Genomic DNA, 8,160 nt, shown 5'->3' with positions numbered 1-8,160 from the left:
TTTTTCTACACCTCAGTTTCTTCCTCCATAAAATGGGAATACTGAGAGTACCAGCTATGTTTCAAGCATCCCATTCTCTTGCTAGCTCACATTTCCTAGGGTTCTAATAAAAGTATTTCACCTAATGGAGACTTTCAGCCCATGAATCAAGCACTGTTTCATTCTCCATCATTGCCATCATGTTCTCATTTCCTTTTTTACCCAGGATAAATTTACTGGTCCATCATTTTAATCACTCTCTTATCCCTCCATCCAATCCATCAAGACACTTGTTCCTCTCTCCTTGAGATACACATGGCTGGAAAAGCCTAACCCTGATGAAACCTTACTATTTGCTTTCTTCCCATCTTTTGGGTCCCCTTGTCGATGGAGGAAAATTCCACAGAGTCATACAATATGAGTTCAGGAAACACATCAAGACCAAGGCACACATCGGCTCTGCATTTCCTCAGCGTCTACATGGAGACGCATCCCATGTTGAGGAGGGTTTTGTTCTAGTGGAGGCCCCTTCCCCAGTGCTCTTCCTTCATATAGGCCTTTGAAGTCAGCAACCTTATTAGGAAAGGGAGCTTCGGACTGCTTGGGGAATTAAGCGGCCTAGATATCATGCCAGCCGTTTACAGGAGCTCTCCGGGAAAGCCAGTAGCCCTGTACGTTAGGAGGCGCCTGGGGACCTTGGGCCCTTTTGGATGCTATAGCCCTCCAGTCATGGAAGGAGTCTAGGCTAGCCTATTGTTCAGGCATCTTAGGATGAACATCTAGGGTCATGTTTGAACAATGCTTCTCCTTCATAACAATCTAGCCCCAAGACCCTTGAGTGCTCATCAGGTGTCTCTGGAATAGGAAGAGAGAGATTATTTGACTTCCACCCAAACTTTAGAGGCTGAGTTAACTGCATTTGTCACACTCCCTCAAGGATGAGCTAGCTTGTCAACCACTTCCCCTCCCCACCATTTATTACCAACAAATTCTATAGAGACCTCGAGATTGTTTCTTTTACCCTTTGACATTAAAGTTGGAAAAAGAGAAGAGTGTTTTAATCCTCCATTACCTACCTTCTGCATGTTCCATGGTGCATGAGGCTCCAGGGCTGAGGTACAGAGAGCTACTACCGCTCACTCAAAGGGCCCCTGCCACCAGTATTCGGGTCTGCAGCAAACATTCCTTTGATGCACTCTTACAAAAGCTACCAGCAGGGGTCACAGAGAGCAAGCCCTTCCTTGGCTATTTTTTTGTCCCTGATCCCAGATCCAAAGGAGAAATGTTTTATGTTGAAGCCAAATTGTGCTGACCTCTTTGGGGAGAGGGCTGGTAGAGGATTGGGCCCCAGTCCCAGCTTCCTCTTGTCTTGAATGGACCCCAGAGAAGATATAGGGACCTCGGGCACCTCTTGCAGACCATAGGAGATGTGGGGAGTTTCTATCACTTGGAACAATGGCAGGCAAGCTGATCTTTCAAAGTCTTATTGGGGAGACTACAGGGTGAGGAAGATGAAATGCCTTTGTTCTCTAAAGGCATTTGAGCTCTTCCTCACCGATTTCTTTAGCATGGTTTTCTTCTCCTCTCCCTGGTTCTTGTGCTGACCCAATACTAGTGGTGTTTAATGCCCTGACAACTGTGCTAGCTCCTCCCATTCTGGCAGTTTTCCCAGGGAAATCCCTCTGTAACTAAAAGGACCCTGAAATTTGTATAACCGTTAGATCCCATATATTTTCTTGTAAGAAATCTTAAAGGAAAAATTTCAGGCAAAATACCTGTGTTTTGTGGGCTGATAACTTTAAAAAGGAGGCCTTTTAGTAGACAGTTGGAAGAGCCAGTTGGATTCCACTGTGATGCAATCAGGAATGTTGGAGTTACCATGGCGCTGATGTGAGTATATCTGGAAGAGATACATGGGTACTGACCAACAGTTCAAGTTTCATTTGGAAATGTTTTGTTGAGACAGTACCTGTTTTCCTGGAAGGAAAATCGTCTCTACTTTTATCCAAAGCAAGACAATCAGAGGAGAGTTCCCTGAAAAGGTGATGTTTGGGCTGAGGCTTGAGAGTTGCCTGGGTGCAAAGACCATCAGACAAGAGTATACCGGCCTTTTTTGAGACACAGGCAGGAATGTGTTTGGAATGAGAGAGCAAGGAGCAGGGTAGAAAGGGGTGAGGTCCAGAGGTGATGGTGGGCCAGATCACTTAGGGACTTTTCGGACATTCGGAGGATTCTAAGTGGGGTGGAATAGGTGCGCCTGAAGTTTGAGGACAGGGGAAAGTGAGAGAGAATATTTGAAGGGTGGAAATTAGGGGCGCTTAAGAGGATTAGGAAACAGTAATAAGGGAGCACTTGAAATTGGGTTAATGAGATAGTTTGCTTTGGTTATTTTTTTGTTTTCTTATTTGTACACATATATTTTCTGTCCTAAATCATAACTATTACATTTGCTCTACACAGTTCAAGTTGAAAGTGGAGTGTACATGGTGAGATTTTTTTTCACATTGTTTTCAATATGTTTTTTTTCTTTTCACACACACACACTGTATTTTATTTTTATAAGGGATCAATAAACTGCCACCAAGCATTGTAAATGGATGACCACAACAAAAGCAACGATTGCAATTACCCAACACGAAACTCACTCATACTATGTCATAATATTGACATTCAGTCCAGTAATCCTCCACTGTAACAACTCCTTTACTTTGCAATGGAAATTGATCTGTATATTTTTTGCCTCTGAGTCCTTGTGGGATTTCTTGTTTTTTTAATTCCAACAGAAAGTCACAAAAATTAAATCATCCTCATAAGTTGACTCAGTCCCACCTAATTAATTGTTTTTTCATCTTGATCTTTTGTTAGCACTTTTATGAATTCATCAGTTTTCCATTAGTGTTCTGAACATGCTTATTCATTCAGTTCAGCAGTATAGTCAGTTACCAGAAACCTGTACTTGTCAGAGTCTTTTCCATGAATTTCTTGAAGATGAAACCCTTTTATAGGAACATTTTTGCAAAAGCATCAGAGTACACCCAGAACTGTCTGTAAATGACAAAAGACTTGAAAATGACCACGGTTAAAGATTGGATGAAAGTTCATAATAATGCAATTGACAAGGAAATTTTGTTATTTCTGAGATATACATTTTAAAGTAATAACTAGAATTATGACTTAGAACATTAGACCAGAAGATATAAGATTTCTGGAAATTTCATGTAATGTCTGAAACCTTTATATTAACATATTTCCATACAAATAACCCAAAAAAAGTTTAGTATTAGTTGTTTTTTGTTTGTTTGTTTGTTTTTTTATACTGCAGGTTCTTATTAGTCATCAATTTTATACACATCAGTGCATACATGTCAATCCCAATCGCCCAATTCAGCACACCACCACCCACACCCCGGCGCGGTTTTCCCCCCTTGGTGTCCATACGTTTGTTCTCTACATCTCTGTCTCAACTTCTGCCCTGCAGACCGGTTCATCGGTACCATTTCTCTAGATTCCACATACATACGTTAATATACGATATTTGTTTTTCTCTTTCTGACTTACTTCACTCTGTATGACAGTCTCTAGATCCATCCACGTCTCAACAAATGACTCAATTTCGTTCCTTTTTATGGCTGAGTAATATTCTATTGTATATACGTACCACCACTTCTTTATCCATTTGTCTGTCGATGGGCATTGAGGTTGCTTCCGTGACCTGGCTATTGTAAATAGTGCTGCAATGAACATTGGGGTGCATGTATTTTTTCAATTATGGTTTTCTCTGTGTATATGCCCAGTAGTGGGATTGCTGGAGCATATGGTAATTCTATTTTTAGCTTCTTAAGGAACCTCTATACTCTTCTCCATAGTGGCTCTATCTATTTACATTCCCACCAACAGTGCAAGAGGGTTCCCTTTTCTCCACACCCTCTCCAGCATTTGTTCTTTGTAGATTTTCTAATGATGCCTATTCTAACTGGTGTGAGGTGATACCTCATTGTAGTTTTGATTTGCATTTCTCTAATAATTAGTGATATTGAGCAGCTTTTCATGCTGATGCATCTCTTTTTCCTAACTTGAATGAGAATGTTACTTTTGTTTCACTGTTAAGAATGATCATTGCTATTTTTTACCTTGAAATTCTTTATCTTACAAAAAAAAGCTTCTCTTGATGCTTTTAAGTAAGAATTTTAAAATCATGAATGGATTTTCCATTTCATCAAATGCTTTTTTGGTACCTATAAGATGATGATATTTTTCATTTACTTTGTTAATATTCTGAATTTTATCTTTAAATTTTCCAATGTTCAATCATCCTTGCATTCTATTTGGTCATGATGTATTATTCTTTTACTATCTTGCTGCATTTCATTGGATAACATTCCATTTTATGCTTTCCTCTATGCTTATAAACAAAAATGGCCTGTAGCTTTATTTTTTATTGTCCTTTTTTCGTTTGGCTATCGGAGAGCAGAATAGCCTCATCTGAGTAGCTTTCCAACTTTTTCTATACTCTGAAGCAATTTGCACAATAAGAGTTAACTGTTTCTTGAAAGTTTTCTAGATTCACATGCAAAATGATGTGTCTCTTGGACTTTCAGGGGTCATATCTTGAAGCAGCCTCTTATACTGGGGTGTTATTCAAGCTTTCTGGTGTTTCTTGCATCCATTTTGGATATGTTTCCTCTCCAGACATTTATTCTTTTCTCTTATCTTTTGAAAATGTTGCTGTCAAGTTTCTCCTAAGATTCTCTTTCGAGATTTTAAAAATTCTTTTGTGCACTATTTCATTCCTAGTGGTTTATTTTCCCCTTCTTTCTTATGCTCGGTTATGCCCATGATGTATTGCTATCATTAATTTCTTCCAAGAACATTTTTGGTCATCAGTGTTCTGTCTCGTATGTGTTTTCTTTCGTTAATTTTGTCTTTATTCTTTGTTATTTTTTTACTCCTACCCCTTCTTTCTCTTCTTCTATTTTATAGCTTCTTCAATTGAATGTTTAGTTCATATATTTTCAATCACCCTTCTTTTTCCTTTTGGTACAATGAAAGATATCATTCTGTTTTAATGCTTTTCACCCTAAACTATAATTTTAAATTTATCTAAATAATTTAAATAAATTTTAAAAAATTTATTTCATAGAAATTTGTGAAAATCATCATAACTTGAAGAATTATGACAATGAGTCGCTCTGATGGCTGTGTAACCAGTACCTGGGTTCAGAAGAGAATATTCACATTATTCTAGAGACTTCCTCACAGCCCCACTCACAACCTCTCTCTTTCAAAAAGGTAACCACTACTCTGACTTCTAACATAGAAGTAATACCAACGTAATCGTTGGTACCAAAAAATATCATCATCTTATAGGTACCTTTTTATCTTTATGTAAGTGGAAGCATAGAATAGGTATTCTTTTGAGTCCGGGTAATTTTGCTCAGTATTATGTTTATAGAATTATTCTTATATTTTCATGTAGTTCTTGTTTATCTTCATTTCTGTATTATATTCCATTGTATGAATATACTACAATGTACTTATCCATTCTAATGTTGACTGGCATTTGAGTTGTTTCCAGTGTTTGGCTTCTGAAATCATGTTGTTCTGAACACTCTTGGACTTGACTTTCATTGCACAGACATACACATATCCTAGGCATGAATCATAGCACATGGGTAAGTTCAATTTTAGTGGATACTGTCCAAATAGTTTTTCAAAGTGAATGGAACGATTTCCATTCTCCTTACTAGAGTACAAGAATTTCCATTGTTCACAACAACACCATTTCTTGTATTGTCAATCTTATGAAATTTTACCCTTTATTTGAATATGCAATTATAGTCCATGGTGGTGTTTTCTTTGTAGTTCCCGAGTAGATATTTCCAAACATTAGTTTTCAACCTGTCTCTATTCTTTTTTTTTTTAGGTTTTTTGTTCAATACTGCCCTGAAGACACTACATTTGGGATACCCAGCCAGGGCTGGGTGATTCACTAGATCTCAAGAGGACAGAGCCAAGTGTCAACCAAGGACATCAGAGACTTGCAGGCTCAGCCAGCACCAGTCCTGAGCAAGGCTTCTGCCCAGCGTGGAGTCCCCTGGAGAATCAGCAAGCCTAAGAAATATTATCAACTCATTGCATTAAAGTCTACTGGGGGTTCCTGCTGATATACTCCAACCCATTTTTGAAAAAGTACTGTTTCCCAGCATCTTCACCTATCCAGAACATAAATCAAAACTTGGGAGTTTCCTGCTTATTAATGAAAGCTATGACGTCTAAGTCCAACTGGGCCCAGAACCCAAGTTGTAGAATAATGGTATTTCATCCAACCAAAGAAGAGTTTAATGATTTCGATAAATACATTGCTTATATGGAATCCCAAGGTGCACACCGAGCAGGCGTGGCGAAGATCATTCCACCCAAGGACTGGAAAGCCAGACAGACCTATGATGATATCAATGACATCTTAATAGCCGCTCCCCTCCAGCAGGTGACTTCTGGGCAGGCAGGTGTGTTTACTCAATACCACAAAAAGAAGAAAGCCATGACCGTGGGTGAGTACCACCACTTAGCAAATAGTGAAAAATACCGGACTCCAGCACACTTTGATTTTAAGGAGCTGGAGCGAAAATATTGGAAAACACGCCTCTACGATTCACCAGTATATGGTGCGGACGTCAGTGGCTCCTTATTCGATCAAAACACGGAGCAGTGGAACCTTGGACACCTGGGAACCCTTCAGGACCTGCTGGAGCAGGAGTGCGGAGTGGTCATCGAAGGCGTCAACACCCCCTACCTGTACTTCGGCATGTGGAAGACCGCCTTCGCCTGGCACACGGAGGACATGGACCTTTACAGCATCAACTACCTGCACTTCGGGGAGCCCAAGACTTGGTACGCGGTGCCCCCGGAGCACGGCCGGCGCCTGGAACGCCTGGCCAGGCAGCTTTTCCCGGGCAGCGCGCGGGGCTGTGAGGCCTTCCTGCGGCACAAGGTGGCTCTCATCTCGCCCACGGTCCTCAAGGACAACGGCATCCCCTTCGATCGGATCACTCAGGAGGCTGGAGAGTTCATCGTGACCTTTCCCTATGGCTACCACTCTGGCTTCAACCATGGCTTCAACTGCGCGGAAGCCATCAATTTCGCCTGCCCGCGCTGGATCGATTATGGCAAAGTGGCCTCGCAGTGCAGCTGCGGGGAGGCCCGGGTCGCCTTCTCCATGGACGCCTTCGTGCGCATCCTGCAACCGGAGCGCTACGAGCTGTGGAAAGGCGGGCAGGACCGGATCGTGGTGGACCACACGCAGCCCACGGCGCCGGACAGCCAGGTCCTGAACGCCTGGAGGGAGGTCCGCGCGTCCCTGGGAGCCGCTCTCGCCACGAGGCACCACCTGCCCCGCCGCGCTCTGCGCCCCCGTAGGGCTGTAGCCGCGGGCGGTGGGACCCGCCACCGAGTCCCTGTGCGTGCTGTGTCCCGGCGCCCCTCGCCGGCCCGGGGTTCTTGCTCTGCCGCCCAGTTCAGGGACGCGGCCACCAGCACCTCCGCGGAGCCCGGCCCGACCCAGCCGCCGACCCCAGGTCCATCCGCCCCGGATCGCCACCCAGCTGGAAGATGTGGCCCTCGTCGTCGTCCTTGGGAACAGGGCACTCAGGAGCCAGCTGCTCCCCCCAGGGCTAAGAGGAGGCTTTCGTTAGACACAGCTCAGGACCCAGAGGCTCAGCCCCTGCCTGTGGATGCACCCTCGCCGGGCAACGCCGCCCCGCTCAGCCCTGGGCTCCAGCATCCCGCCACGGCTTCTGGCTGTGGTTGTGGCCCTGTCCCCTAAGCCCAGGGGATGCCTTTCTACCCCACTGCTCTTGCATGGGGATCCTTTGAGACTGGTCATATTTCCATTTCAGAGCTTTGGGTATTTACAGGTCACTAGCCTTGCGTGAGCGTGCCTCCTGTGCTGCCGCTGGACATGCTGGTTCCCTGGTGTTTACCAAATTCTCCAAAGTTTGTTCTTCCTTCCAGACCCTGGAATCCTTGGACACTGCTAACTCCTGTGTCACAAACTGAGGTTTCATGCACTGGACACTCTAGTATCTCTGGGAACTAGGTCCTGCTGAGGTCACCAGAGCCCAATCTACCTCACACTCCCATCCTGTGGGCCAGCTCTGGATGCTGCTGTACTTCTAAAGAACC

At 43.4% G+C, this 8,160-nt stretch overlaps 1 pseudogene across 1 annotated transcript; it reads left to right on the top strand.

The window, feature by feature from the left end:
• The first annotated feature begins 6,024 nt into the window (after window positions 1-6,024).
• Window positions 6,025-7,801, top strand: LOC309667438 (lysine-specific demethylase 4D pseudogene; annotated as a pseudogene). The gene has a single exon. The product of its transcript is annotated as a lysine-specific demethylase 4D pseudogene (transcript).
• Window positions 7,802-8,160: the final 359 nt, after the last annotated feature.

The sequence above is a fragment of the Balaenoptera physalus genome (genome assembly GCF_965194825.1).
Source record: "Balaenoptera physalus genome assembly, chromosome: 10".
NCBI classification, from domain to species: domain Eukaryota; kingdom Metazoa; phylum Chordata; class Mammalia; order Artiodactyla; family Balaenopteridae; genus Balaenoptera; species Balaenoptera physalus.
Note: the sequence above shows the minus strand (reverse complement) of the source record. Positions and strands in the feature narration are given on the sequence as shown.